Source organism: Bos mutus, chromosome 11, assembly GCF_027580195.1.
Source record: "Bos mutus isolate GX-2022 chromosome 11, NWIPB_WYAK_1.1, whole genome shotgun sequence".
NCBI classification, from domain to species: Eukaryota; Metazoa; Chordata; class Mammalia; order Artiodactyla; family Bovidae; genus Bos; species Bos mutus.
The window spans coordinates 76,115,888-76,130,385 of NC_091627.1; positions in this window are offsets into that span (position 1 = coordinate 76,115,888).

Below are 14,498 nucleotides of genomic sequence, written 5' to 3' on the forward strand. Positions count from 1 at the left end.
AAGGAATGACACAGGGGCATGACTGCCAGGAGGCAGGAATCATTGAACATCATCTTAGAAGCTGCAACCAATGTGGTACATCCATCAGTGGTACTATTCATCCATAAAAAAGAACAAACTTCAGGGCTTTGCTACAAATGTATGAAACTCAAAAACATTAGGCTAAATAGAAGAAGACAGGCATAAAAGACCACATTCTGTATGTTTCTATTATTAGACATTCTGAAAAGGCAAAATTATAGAAACAGAAAGTAGATTAGGGGTTACCTCAGGTTAAGGGGGTGGGTGGAGAAAAGGGAATTTTTTAGAGATGATGGACATATTTATAAAAATGGATTGTAGTGATGGCTACAGAACTCTCTATAATTATTAAAAATCAGTAAATAAATACAAAAAAAGACAGCATGGGATACAAAACAACTGTACTTTTCAAAAAATGTCATTATTCTGCCTTTCATGAAAGGCAGAGGTATTATGTCAGATTAAAAGAAACCAAAAAGTCATGCCAACCAACTGTAATGCATGATCCTGGATTGGCTACTGAATATAGTGGGGAGGGCATGGAAGAGATGTCATACAGACTTCATCAGGAAACTTGGAGAAATTACATATGGACTGTAGATTACATAATATTATTGTATCAATATTAAACTTTCCAAATAAGTATCCTGTGGTTATGTAGGAGAATGCCCTTGTTCTTAAGAAATATTTGCTTTCCAGGGGTAGAGTCACATTTTTTCTGCAACTATGGATGATGAGGTCCCACCTCCAGGTTGTTACCAGGGCATGGACGTTTTAAAAGTTCCTAGGTGGTTGTAATGTACAGCTCAGGTCAAGAACCAATGTTCCATGTGTGGCCATTATGGTTTTACCAGTAGTCATGTATGGATGTGAGAGATGGACTATAAGGAAAGCCGAGCATCAAAGAATTGATGCTTTTGAACTGCAGTGTTGGAGAAGACTCTTGAGAATCCCTTGGACTGCAAGGAGATCCAATCAGTCCATCCTAAAGGAAATCAGTCCTGAATATTCATTGGAAGGACTGATGTTGAAGCCGAAACTCCAATATTTTGGCCACCTGATTCGAAGAGCTGACTCATTTGAAAAGACCCTGATGCTGAGAAAGATTTAAGGCAGGAGGAGAAGGGAGCGACAGAGGATGAGGTGGTTGGATGGCATCACCGACTCAATGGGCATGAGTTTGAGTAAACTCCTGGAGTTGGTGATGGACAGGGAGGCCTGGCGTGCTGCAGTCCATGGGGTCTCAAAGAATAGGACATGACTGAGCTACTGAACTGAACTGAACCTCTTAACTTGTTTAGGTGGGGAAAATGCATGTATAAGCAAAATGCGGAGGAGTGATAGAGCAAATATAATTAATTGTTAACAACTGGTGAATCTGAAGGACCTATAAAAATTCTTCATATGTTCTTGCAACTCTTTTGTAAGTTTAAAATTATTTCAAACTAAAAAGTTTTAAAAACCCATACATTTTTGAATGAAATTCTCCTTCTGTCTCTTAGCTTCCAGCCAGGATAGAATACAGCTACTAACACAAACAGAAAAAGCAACCTTAGAAAAAAGAAAACAAATGATTTTTTATCTATTACTTACCAGGTACTATTTTTGTTTTATTTAATTCTTTTCACACATGGAACACTGGTTCTTGACCTCAGCTGTACATTACAACCACCTAGGAATTTTTAAAACTTCTCTGCCCTGGCAACAACCTGGAGGTGGGACCTCATCATCCATATTTTTAAAGTTCTCCAGGTGATTTCCATTGTACAGCCAAGATTGAGATCTCTGCCTTGGACCTAAAGCTTTGTCACCTCCTTCTTAGAACTGTCAAAGTTGAGGCCCAGTGAGATTCTGTAATCTGCTCAGCTTGCAGAAATTGCAGAAAGGGTAGATGGAAATGGGTACACAGAAAAGTAGGCATCCATGTGACCTCATTTTTAGGCTCTTATCACCACACCTTTTGGCCCTCTTGGGTCTTCACCCTACTTTCCTGAGCTTGGTCTGCAGAAAAGTAGCTGAATTGGATGCTGCAAAATATAATCATACTTGTTTTGAATTTTAAGGACCTTACAGAATGAATACAAATGTATAAAAGATGAGTCTTTATAGAAAAAATTCTATAAAAGCACATAACTTCTTTGTGAGAGGCTGAAATCTATCTGGTGATGGGAGTAGGTTCAATCCAGAAAGTCTTCTTTGATAAATAATCAAGAAAGAGAAATGCACATATCTAGAGACGCTTTCTCATGATAACATAACTCCTTTCAAAGCAGACAAAACAGATCTTTTAATTTTGATTGTTAAATAAGAACTTTCTAAAAGATTTCACTCCAAATTTAGAATAGTAAAATATGCTTCTTTTAAGCCATGCTTCTCAATAACTAATCACTAGAAAGAATTATGTCTCATTTTAATTCAGTCCCATCTATTAATTTTTCATATTGTTGAACAGATAATATTCATGTGCGTGCGTGCTAAATCATTTCAGTCGTGTCCGACTCTTTGGACCCTGCCAGGCTCCTCTGTCCATGGGATTCTCCAAGCGAGAATACTGGAGTGGGTTGCCTCTTCCTTCTCTAGAGTATCTTCCCAACCCGGGGATCAAACTCACATCTCTTACGTCTCCTTTGTTGGCAGGTATGTTCTTTACCACTAACGCCCCTGGGATACCTGGGATATTCATGTAATAAACTTTAATTGTTGCTGCTCCTAGGTTTCCCAGACACTTAGAAAATAAGGATTTTTCAAGTGATGTTTAGGCTGAGGAAGAGGAAAATTGACCCACAGTTTATCATTTAGCTTATTAGCATACTGATAAGACTACAATTTGTATTTGACTAGAGGGTTGTTTTTTTACTCTTGTAATCTTTGTTGGCAGAATACTATGGTTTGGTTGATTTTTAAAACAAATTGACTATTTACACTAGGGAAATAAGATGGTGTTAATGCAAGAAGTGAATTAATTGCTCTGAAACAATTCCATGTTGGCTTAGCCTCTTAGGTGGTATTTGCACGGCTCTAGTGGCTAATGATCAGTTCGCCTCGGCATTTAAACAAAATCAACCCTAAGACATTTCTCACACTTCCTAATGAATGATTCTTTTCTTAGTCTCAAGTTATCTAGTCCTACGGTGATTTAGGATAGCTCTTTTATTTGATAAGTAAAAGATTTTTCAGGTCACTAATTCAGAATGAACTAGCTATTCTCTAGCTGCTTACCCTTCAAAGAATTTACTTTGATGTAGATTCACATAAGAAAGAAATTAACTGGACTGTGTTGAGTCGATCTTACTGGTATTGAGATTTTTATTATTTTAAAAAAGTAATTAAATATTCTAAGTAATAACATTATTCTAAAATAGTCTAAGAATATTTTAGAGGGCCTGTAGTAAAAAGCACGTTCACTGTTGAGAAAGGCAGACCATCTCTGGTGTATTGATGCTGTTTTCTGTATGTCCCAAAGACTGAATGTTTGTGTTCCCTGAAAATTCATAGACAGAAACCTAACCCCCTAATATGATAATATTCTGGAGTGGGGACTTAAGGAGGTAATTAGGTAATGAGGGTGTTCAGTTCAGTTCAGTCGCTCAGTCATGTCCAATTCTTTGCAACCCCATGAACCGCAGCACACCAGGCCTCCCTGTCCATCACCAGCTCCTGGAGTTCACTCAAATTCACGTCCATTGAGTCAGTGATGCCATCCAGCCATCTCATCCTCTGTCACCCACTTCTGCCCCTAATTTTTCCCAGCATCAGGGTCTTTTCAAATGAGTCAGCTCTTCGCATCAGGTGGCCAAAGTATTGGAGTTTCAGTTTCAACATCAGTCCTTCCAATGAACACCAGGTCTGATCTCCTTTGGGATGGACTGGTTGGATCTCCTTGCAGTCCAAGGGACTCTCAAGAGTCTTCTCCAACACCACAGTTCAGAAGCATCAATTCTTCTGCACTCAGCTTGCTTTATAGTCCAACTCTCAAATCCATACATGACCACTGGAAAAACCATAGTTTTCACTACATGGACCTTTGTTGGCAAAGTAATATCTGCTTTTGAATATGCTATCTAGATTGGTCATAACTTTCCTTCCAAGGAGTGTCTTTTAATTTCATGGCTGCAATCACCATCTGCAGTGATTTTGGAGCCCCCCAAAATAAAGTCTGACACTGTTTCCACTGTTTCCCCATCTATTTGCCATGAAGTGATGGGACCAGATGCCATGATCTTAGTTTTCTGAATGTTGAGCTTTAAGCCAACTTTTTCACTCTCCTCTTTCACTTTCATCAAGAGGCTCTTTAGTTTTTCTTCACTTTCTGCCATAAGGGTGGTGTCATCTGCATATCTGAGGTTATTGATATTTCTCCTGGCAATCTTGATTCTAGCTTGTGCTTCTTCCGGCCCAGTGTTTCTCATGATGTACTCTGCATAGAAGTTAAATAAGCAGGGTGACAATATGCAGCCTTGACGTATTCCTTTTCCTATTTGGAACCAGTCTGTTGTTCCATGTCCAGTTCTAACTTTTGCTTCCTGACCTGCACATAGGTTTCTCAAGAGGCAGGTCAGGTGGTCTGATATTCCTATCTCTTGAAGAAGTTTCCACAGTTTGTTGTGATCCACACAGTTAAAGGTTTTGGCATAGTCAATAAAGCATAAATAGATGTTTTTCTGGAACTCTCTTGCTTTTTCGATGATCCAGTGGATGTTGGCAATTTGATCTCTGGTTCCTCTGCCTTTTCTAAAACCAGCTTGAACATCTGGAAGTTCACTGTTCATGTGTTGCTGAAGCCTGAGGCTGAAGCCCTTATTAATGGGATTAGTGCTTTTATAAAAGAGACTTCCTTAGGGCTGCCTACCTTCTTTGGCCATGTGAAGACACAAGAATAGAATGGTGGTCTATGAAACAGCAAGTAGACTATCACCAGACACTGAATCTGTGAGCACCTAGATTTTGGAGTTTCCAGCTCAGAATCATGAAAGTAAATTTCTGTTGTTTAAGCTCCCTAGTCAATGGCGTTCTGTTATAGCAGCCTGAGTGGATTAAGACAGTATGTGTATCAGATATCTAGTGTAAGGAGATATAGATACAGGTATAGATATATATGGGCTTCCCTGGTAGCTCAGCTGGTAAAGAATCAGCCTGCAGTGCAGGAGGGAGAAGGCAATGGCAACCCACTCCAGTACTCTTGCCTGGAAAATCCCATGGATGGAGGAGCCTGGTGTGCTGCAGTCCATGGGGTCGCTAAGAGTGGGACACAACTGAGTGACTTCACTTTCACTTTTCACTTTCATGCATTGGAGAAGGAAATGGAAACCCACTCCAGTGTTCTTGCCTGAAGAATCCCAGGGACGGGGGAGCCTGGTGAGCTGCCATCTGTGTCCGCACAGAGTCAGACACGACTGAAGCGACTTAGCAGCAGCAAGGTAGACCCCAGTTCAATTCCTGTGTTGGGAAGATCCCCTGGAGAAGAGCATGGCAACCCACTCCAGTATTCTTGCCTGGAGAATCCCCATGGATAGAGGAGGCTGGCAGGCTACAGTCCATGGGGTTGCAAAGAGTTGGACATGAATGAGTGACTAAGAACAGCACATAGGTATATACAAGTGTATTTATTGGACACATATGTATTTATTGGATATTTTTATATATGGGGAAAAACATTTCATTCCTTTTAGGAGACAATCAAATACTCAGTAGGTCCCTTAGCCCAGCAGGTAAGATTGTCTTGTCTATTGAAAAAGTGTCCCTTTCAATGCCTCACTATATATAAGGTTGGCCAAAAACTTCGTTTGGGTTTTTCTGTAAGATTGTGCAGAAAACTCAAACAAACTTTTTGGCTGACTCAATATTTACCTTGGTAACAAGTTTGTATCAGATTTCTCTGTCCTGGGACAAAGTGCCTAATCAACTTCTTTATGGTGGACAAGGGACTTACAATAGCTGTCAATTAGAAGTCTAAATTAATTAGTAGTGGTAGAACTCTGAGATGAAGACAAAAGGGAGAAAGGAGAATGAAATAAGAATAATACTAAGAGTTACCAAAGCACACACTATATGCAGGACACTATGGTAAATACATTTAAGCCATGTTGACCTATTTCATTCTCTCAGCCACTGTGAGAGAGGTACCAAATTCCTCACCTGAAAAATGGTGAAGGTTTAATAACTTGCTGAACACAATAAAGTGATAGAGTGGAGATTCAAACACACTTTGAAGTTCTATCCATTTCAAACCTGTTTTCTTTTTATAACACCATGCTGCTGTCAAAATGAAAGAGTTTTCAGCAAATTCTGACAAGAAAATAAATCTGAAAATTTGATGCACTATGGGGGGAAACACAAGTTTTGGGGGTAGATTTGGCCCAGGGGCATAAGGCACAAGGGCATGTTGCTCAGGACATGGGAAAAGAGACTAGAAGATAGCTAGAAATAGATAGCAGAAAGAGAGTGAATACTTCTCAAGGACCTAGGACTTAGAATAGAATGTGCTTGGGTAACTGACCAGGCTAAAGACTCTCAGTATAGATTTTTTCTAAGTTGATCAAAGATGAACTGTGAGTGTGACAGTGTATGTATAATATATGTAAAAATTATATGTAAAAAGTATGTATAATATATGTAAAAAGTATACATATAATATATATTAAAAGCATGTAGAATATATATGCTGTATAAAAAAGTGAAAGTCAGTCAGTTGTGTCCCAGTCTTTGCAACCCATGGAATTCTCCAGGCCAGAAAATTGGAGTGGGTAGCCTATCCCTTCTCCAACAGATCTTCCCCACCCAGGAATCGAACTGAGCTCTCCTGCATTATAGGTGGATTCTTTACCAACTGAGCTATCAGGGAAGCCCTTTATATATGCTTTATATTCTGACCTATATGTAACTATAGTTTTCAAAGAATACTTTATCACTTACAGTGGCTTCAAGAAGATTAGCCTGTACTTGTTGCTGTTGCTGAGAATTTACTAAGAGGATTATAAGAAAAATGAGGGCATTTCTCTAAGATATATACAGGGGAATGAAATTACTAGAGCAATGAGTGTGCAGATCTGGATCTTTTTTTTTTTTTTTTTAATCTCCATTTTAACTAGATATTACCAAAATTGGGGGAGGGTAGCTATTCCTTGGAAGTCACTCCAAGAATATGATCTGACCTCTCTGGGGAGGAAAAAATGTTATTTTTAAAAATAATTATTTGTTTATTTGGCTGTGCTGGTTCTTCATTTCTGCCTGGGCTACTCTCTAGTTGTGGTTCATGTGCTTCTCATTGCGGTGGCTTCTCTTGTTGCAGAGTACAGGCCCCAGAGTAAACTGGCTTCAGTAGTTGCAGCGCATGGACTTAGTTGTTGCAGTTTCCAGGTTCTAGACCACAGGCTCAGTAACAAGATGTTACAGTGAACTTACGCATCAGTTTATAGGAAAATGAGTAGATGAATTGCAACATATTCATCCACTGGAATATCTATGAAACAACAGTTAAAATCAGTGAAGTGGAGCTATAAACATGAATAAAACTCAAAAACAATGATAAGGGGCAAATTGCAGAGTATATTCAGAATGATATTCTTATAAAGTTTTAAAAACATGCAGAACAGTGTTATATATAACATATATAAAGTAAAAATATACTACAATATTACATGTCAGTGTGATAAAAAAATAACACTCACAGTAGTGACAGTAACACTGACCCTGACAGGGACAAAGTTGAGTACAAGTGGGACAGGGCCTTCAACAGTTTGTGTAATAATTTATTTTTAAAATGGTGTAATGGATCCATGAGGGCTTATTTTGTCAATTTCTAACATTTTTTATGGGTTTCCCTGGTGGCTTAGAGGTAAGGAATCTGCCTGCCAATGCAGGAGATACGGGTTTGATTCCTGGGTCAGGAAGATTCCCCTGGAGAAGGAAATGGCAACCCATTCCAGTATTCTTGCCTGGGAAATCCCATGGACAGAGGAGCCTGGTCGGCTACAGTCCATGGAGTTGCAAAGAGTCATACACAATTTAGTGACTAAACAACAACAACATTTTGTATGCCTGTAATGTTTCAACTTAAAAGTACTAGAAAAGGTAAAAAGAAGATCAAAAAGACACACAGTGGAAAAAAAAAGACACACAGTGAAATGCTTAATAGTATTTGTTGAGGATTATAAAGCAAATTAAATTTTCTTCTTTATTCTCTATATTTTCCAAAATAAATATATCATTTTCAAGTTTTATAAATGAAAAAAAAATTTTAAAGCAGAGTACATTACAGAGCCATGCTATTTTGCAAGAGCTTAGAATAGTAACTGGAGTATATTAAAGTATCAGTAAATATTTACAGAGTGAATGAATGAATGAAATACGTGGATGAATAATTGAGGCTTTACCAATACAGGCCAGTGGAGGAAGAGGAAGTAGGAATCATGGAAGCAGGCTATTGCCTGAAGCAGATAATTCTATATGGTACAGTGTACAATGGTCATAATTCTTGTTTCTAAGTGAAACCAACTCAGGTATAATGAGGCTGGGCAAGGGCAAAAATATAAACCCAATCACTTTTCCCCAGTCTTAACCAACTATTCCTACCTTCCTTCTCTTTGCCACCTACCTGTGTTGCTGAGACTCATTCCTTGCACCTAAGCGTGCCTATCACCATTTGTAGGACAAAAGGAAATGTCTAAATACAAATAGTATCCATGGTTGAAACAACTAGCCTAGGTAACTTGAGTTGTATCCAGACATGGAATGGATAAAAACTAGTCAAAATTTGCACTAGCATTGTCTTAGTTTGGGCTGCTGTAACAATGTATCAAAGATTGGGTGGCTTATAAACAACAGAAACTTATTTCTCACAGTTTTGGAGTCTGTAACTCCAAAATCAGCCTGCCAGTGTGTCAGGTTCTGGTGAGAGCCCTCATCAGGGTTGCAGACTGTTGACTTATTGTATCTTCATACAGCAGAAGGGGCCAGGGAGCTCTTTGGGGTCTCATTTACAAGGGCACCGATCTCATTCATGAAAGCTCCACCTTCATGACCTAATTATCTCCCAAAGGCCCTGCTGCCTAATCTTATCACACGAGGGGTTAGCATTTCAACATGAATTTGGGTGGTGGTGATGGTATAAATATTCAGTCCATAATAAGCATTAAACTCCCAAAATATCATCTCAAATATTTCACTAAATGGGCTGAGGCACCACAGGCAGATTATACGCATCCAGCAATACATTCCCTTGCTTTAAATGAGTGCATATTTATATTTGTACCAAGAATTATAGACCACTTCGTAAGAGTCTACTTATTAAACTGATGAACAAGGTAGTTCTTTGGGCCTAGGTGATTTGAGAAAGACAGAGCATGAATCTGCACAGAAAAATAGCAGTAATCTTCTAAATGCAGCCAAGTCAATTGTATTTGTTGTGCACTAACAGAAAGACTCCTGGGTTTTAGTAGATAGCCCGCTATGCAATCATCCTGACTGAATAGCCTCAGATACTTTGTTTTGAGGAGAGTGCAGAAATCCTGCAGGTTTAATTGCCAATAAATCAGCATGAACTCCACTCCCTGGCATTCTTTTTCTACAATGATCTTTTCAACCAGAAAATGAAGAGATGGATTTTACAGTGTGTGTGTACTGCGTTTGGTAAGATAACAGAATTACACTTGCCGTTTTCTCCATTTCAGGCTACACTAGATAATGAAGGACTCTATTAATGACATGTTCTGTTCGCTTTTAGGTTATTTTCATCTTGTATTATAGTCATTCCTTTTTGTTATTATGGAGAGCTGTCTTTCTTTTTAAAAAAGATCCATCTATCATCAGTGAGTTCAATATTTTACTGTTACCAGAGATTTTATTTCCGAGTTAATTCACAAGAATTTGCATTAAAATATTCTGGCTCACTCAAAAAGCTATTTATGAACTGATTGAATTGGGTGTTACTCTTAGCTGATTTTCAGATTTGGTTTAAAAAATAGCTATTTTAATTAATATTTCCAATTCATGACTGTAACTAATACAAACATTTTATCACTCATCCATATCCAAATGTAACATAAACCTGCTGTTTGTACTGTTGAATTGTTTGTATTTAATATGTTGATATTTATTTTAATTTGAATGACTAGTATTTTGCAGTATATATTTAGATTTTTATATGAATACTATAAGAAAGCATCAAAATTTAAAACTACAATTAAATTGTAGTTCTACTTTCTGCTTAATTTCAGAGTGCTACTGCTACCTATTCTAAATTTAGGATGATACTTTCCTTACCTGACCACAGAGTGCTGGACAGATGATTCCTTGAGGTTCTGTGCAGCTCTAAGATCTCTGATGTGACCTGCTGGGTCAGGAAGCCATCTTCTTATGGACTGTTTGCTGGACAATGTTGTTGTGCTTTAAGTATACATTTAAAAATCTTTTAGGATTGAGAAAATTCTAGGATGATGGCAATAGTGACATAGTTTTTTAATCTTTTCAAATCCGCATATAACACTAGAGTCATTAGGTAGCATTTCCCATAAAATTAGGTGATAAGGTATCCCCATAAAACTCAGACTTCCCTGGTGGTACAGTGGATAAGAGTCTGCTTGCCAATAGACGAGGGGACGAGGATTCAATTCCTGGTCCAGGAAGATTCCACGTGCCACAGAGCAACTAAGCCCGTGCACCAAGGCTACTGAAGCCTCTGTGCCTAGAGCCTGCGCTAGGTAGGCTCTAGAGAGAAGCCACCACAATGAGAAGCCTGTGTACCACGATGAAGAATAGTCCTTGCTCACCACAACTAGAGAAATCCCGTGCCCAGCAACTAAGACCCAGTGCAACCAAAAAAATAAATAAATTTTAAAAAGAGAAAACAAGTCACCAAAATTCACAAGACCTTCCATTTGTGTGGGAGAAAGCAGAGGACAGCAGTAGGACCTCGGATGAACCTGAAAACTGTGAATAGATATTTACTGGAAAGGCAAAAATTTATTTTCAGAATAGCAGCTGAGGTATTTCCCTTAGCAGATGAATATGAGAGGCCTACAGGGAGGGTAGAAGGGACTAGAACAATAAACTCATGAAGCTACCAGCTAAGGCTCCCTTCCATAATAGAACCTGACCAAGACTTCTGAGAGTAGAATCAAAATTGGTCAGGATAAAGACAATATAGACAAAGGAGAGAGAAGATCCACAGCTAAGAAATCTCAGACAGCAAGAAGTTAATTTTTTAACACTTCATGGAAACAAAAGAGGGAGCTCTGTGAAGTTAGCAAAGCTACCCTGAACCATGCCTCATTCTTAAAATTCAGAAATCTCTTTTTACATAAAAATGGACAATAAATCAGTTACAATACTAAAACAACAACAACAACAACAATGGTGCTTCTCTGATCCCTAGGTTGGGAAGATCTCCTGGAGGAGGCAGTGGCAACCCTCTCCAACATTCTTGCCTGGAAAATCCTATGGACAGAGGAGCCTGATGGGCTACAGTCCATGGGGTTGTGAGTTGGACACGACTGAGTGACTATCACACACATACTAAAAAAGGAGAGTGGAGAGCTAAGAAGCAGAATGACATCACTTCAAATGATGAAAGCACATCACAAACATGTGTTCACAGAATGCCTCAAGATCATAACCCTTTTTTTGACATGATACTGCTATATTTATTTTTTTCAATTTATTTATTTTTGGCCGCTCTGACTCTTTGTTGCTGCCTGCGAACTTTCTCTAGATACAGGGAGTGGGCACCACTCTCCAGCTGTGGTGCACGGGCTTCTCATTGTATTGACTTCTGTTTTTGTGGAACACAGATTCTAGGCACATGGACTTCAGTAATTGCAGCATGCAGGCTCTGTGGTTGCAATTTGCTGGCTTTAGCGTACTTAGGCTTCAGTAGTTGTGGCATAGGGACTCATTAATTGTGGCTCATGGACCCTACAGCATTCAGGCTTCAGTCCTTGTTTATTTATTTGGCTGCCTCTGGTCTTATTTGTGGCACATGGTATCTTCATTGCATCATGTGGGGTCTTTTTGTTGCGGCACATGGACTCTCCAGTTGTGGCTTGCAGGTTCGGTAGTTGTAGCACATGTGCTTAGTTACCCCAATGAGTGTGAGATATCATTTCCCTGATTAGTTTTTCTGACTCATTGGAAAAGACCCTGATGCTGGGAAAGATTGAAGGCAGGAGGAGAAGGGGACAATAGAGGATGAGACAGCTGGATGGCATTGGTGACTTCATAGACATGAGTTTGAGCAAGCTCCAGGAGTTGGTGATGGACAGACAAGCCTGGCATGGTGCAGTCCATGGGGTCACAAAGAGTCGGACACAACTGAACGGCTGAACTGACTGATCAGGGATCAAACTCATGTGCTCTGCACTGCAAGGCAAATTCTTAACCACTGGACCACCAGAGAAGTCCCAAGACCATAATCTTTAATTTCACAATAATCTAAAAAGCATTAAAAAAAAATAATCTACAAGATACTGACATTTAAAAAAATCACATTTTATCTTAAACTTATAATAAAAATAAAAGGAAAATCATTTTAGAAATGAAGTCTTAACTAAAAAGAATACATGAGAATATATAAGTAATATCTTAAGAGAAATAAAAGATAAAAAGAGCAAGAATTTTTAAAATGAAAAAGAAGTTAAAAGATTTAGAAACAATTTAAGATAGAGTGACAAATTAAAGGCAAAGAAGATTCAACACATAGATAGTAGGAAGTCCTCAAAAAAGAAATCAAAGTGAAAGAACAAATCAAATACTAAAAAAAACATAATTCAAGAAAACTTTGCTGAAATAAAAAAGAAAAAATAACTTAAATTACTTGTTGAAAGATTACACTGTGTACCTGAGAATATTCACCAGGACAACCCCAAGACAATGTTTTATAAAATTATTGGACTTTAAAAGAAAAAAGGAAAAAAAAAAAAACTTTTAGGTATCTAGGCAAAAGGAATGTGTGATTTATATGACAAACACAATGAGATTATCATCAAACTTGTCAACACTTTATGCCAGACAGAAGTGGAGTAATGTATTTGAAAGTGAAAGTGAAAGTGAAGTTGCTCAGTCATGTCCAACTCTTTGCAACCTCATGGACTGTGACCTACCAGGCTCCTCCGTCCATGGGATTTTCCAAGCAAGAATACTGGAGTGGGTTGACATTTCCTTCTCCAGGAGGTCTTCCCTACCCAGGGATTGAACCTGGGTTTCCTGCATTGTAGGCAGATGCCTTACTGTCTGAGCCACCAGGGAGCTCTAAGGCACTCAAAGAAAACAAATGTGAATCAGGATAAGCTGCAAAGCTTACCACCAAGTATGAAAAGCACAGATAAGAGTTTATCAACATCAAGCACTCTGGGAGTATCAATTCTCATCTCCCCTCTAAGGAGTCTATTAGACAATAAATTTAATAATCAAAATTACTAAAGAGACACTTCTATTAGGCCTGCTCATGAGCATTAAATAAATAATTACATAAATAAATAAATAATTACATGTAGGACTAAGATTATATAAGGATTAAAAGGGAGAGTAGGGTATGTAATGGCTCTCTGACAGTGTAGATACAGTACAATTATTAAAACTGGGAGGAGAATGGGAGAGGAATATGGGAAAAATTTTTGTCTGTTCTCAGGAATTCTATTTGTATTTTTCTGAGCCTGTGATGTGTATAATACAGGGTAACATGAACAGCAGTTATAGAATATTCAAATTCTGTTTTACCCTTTGCCCTTGAGTACCAGGATTTCCAGTGTGGAAGACTAAATATAGGAGGGGTTACATAAAAAGCCTATTGTCCTGAATTTGAGTTAAAAATATCAGTATTAACTTAGAAATATTATGTTTAAAATGTATGTTTTTCCATAGCTGTGTATTGTCTTATACTAGAAAAGTTGTGTTTTTTTTGAATTTTCTTTTTACGTTTTCATGTCTTCATCTATTGAAGAGGTCATGAAACAGTGACAAATCCTGTTGTTTGTTTAGTTGCTAAGTCATGTCTGAGTCTTTTGTGACCCCATGGACTGTAGCCTGCCAGGTTCCTCTGTCCATGGGATTTCCCAGGCAAGAATACTGGTTGTCTTGCCATTTCCTTTTCTAGACAAACCCTGTAGTCATGAGTGTTTCTAGAAACCAGACTGTGGTCTTGAAAATATCATTTCTCCTAAAAGAAGCCCAAGATTCTTAGGGAAATGGTTCCGCTGCTGCTGCAGTAGCAGCAGCAGCAGCAGGACTGCTGCAACAAAATGCCACAGCTGAGTGACTTCAATGACAGAAATTTATTGTCTCACAGTTCTGGAGGCTAGAAATCAAAAATCAAGGTATTGGCAGGACTGGTTCGTTCTGAGGATCTAGAGGGAAGGATCTATTCCAGGCCTCTCTTCTTGGCTTGTGGATGGCCATCTTTCCCTTATTTCTTCACATTATCTTCTCTTTGGATGTATCTGTGTGTCCAAATTTCCCCTATTTTTCATAAGGACACAGTCACAGTA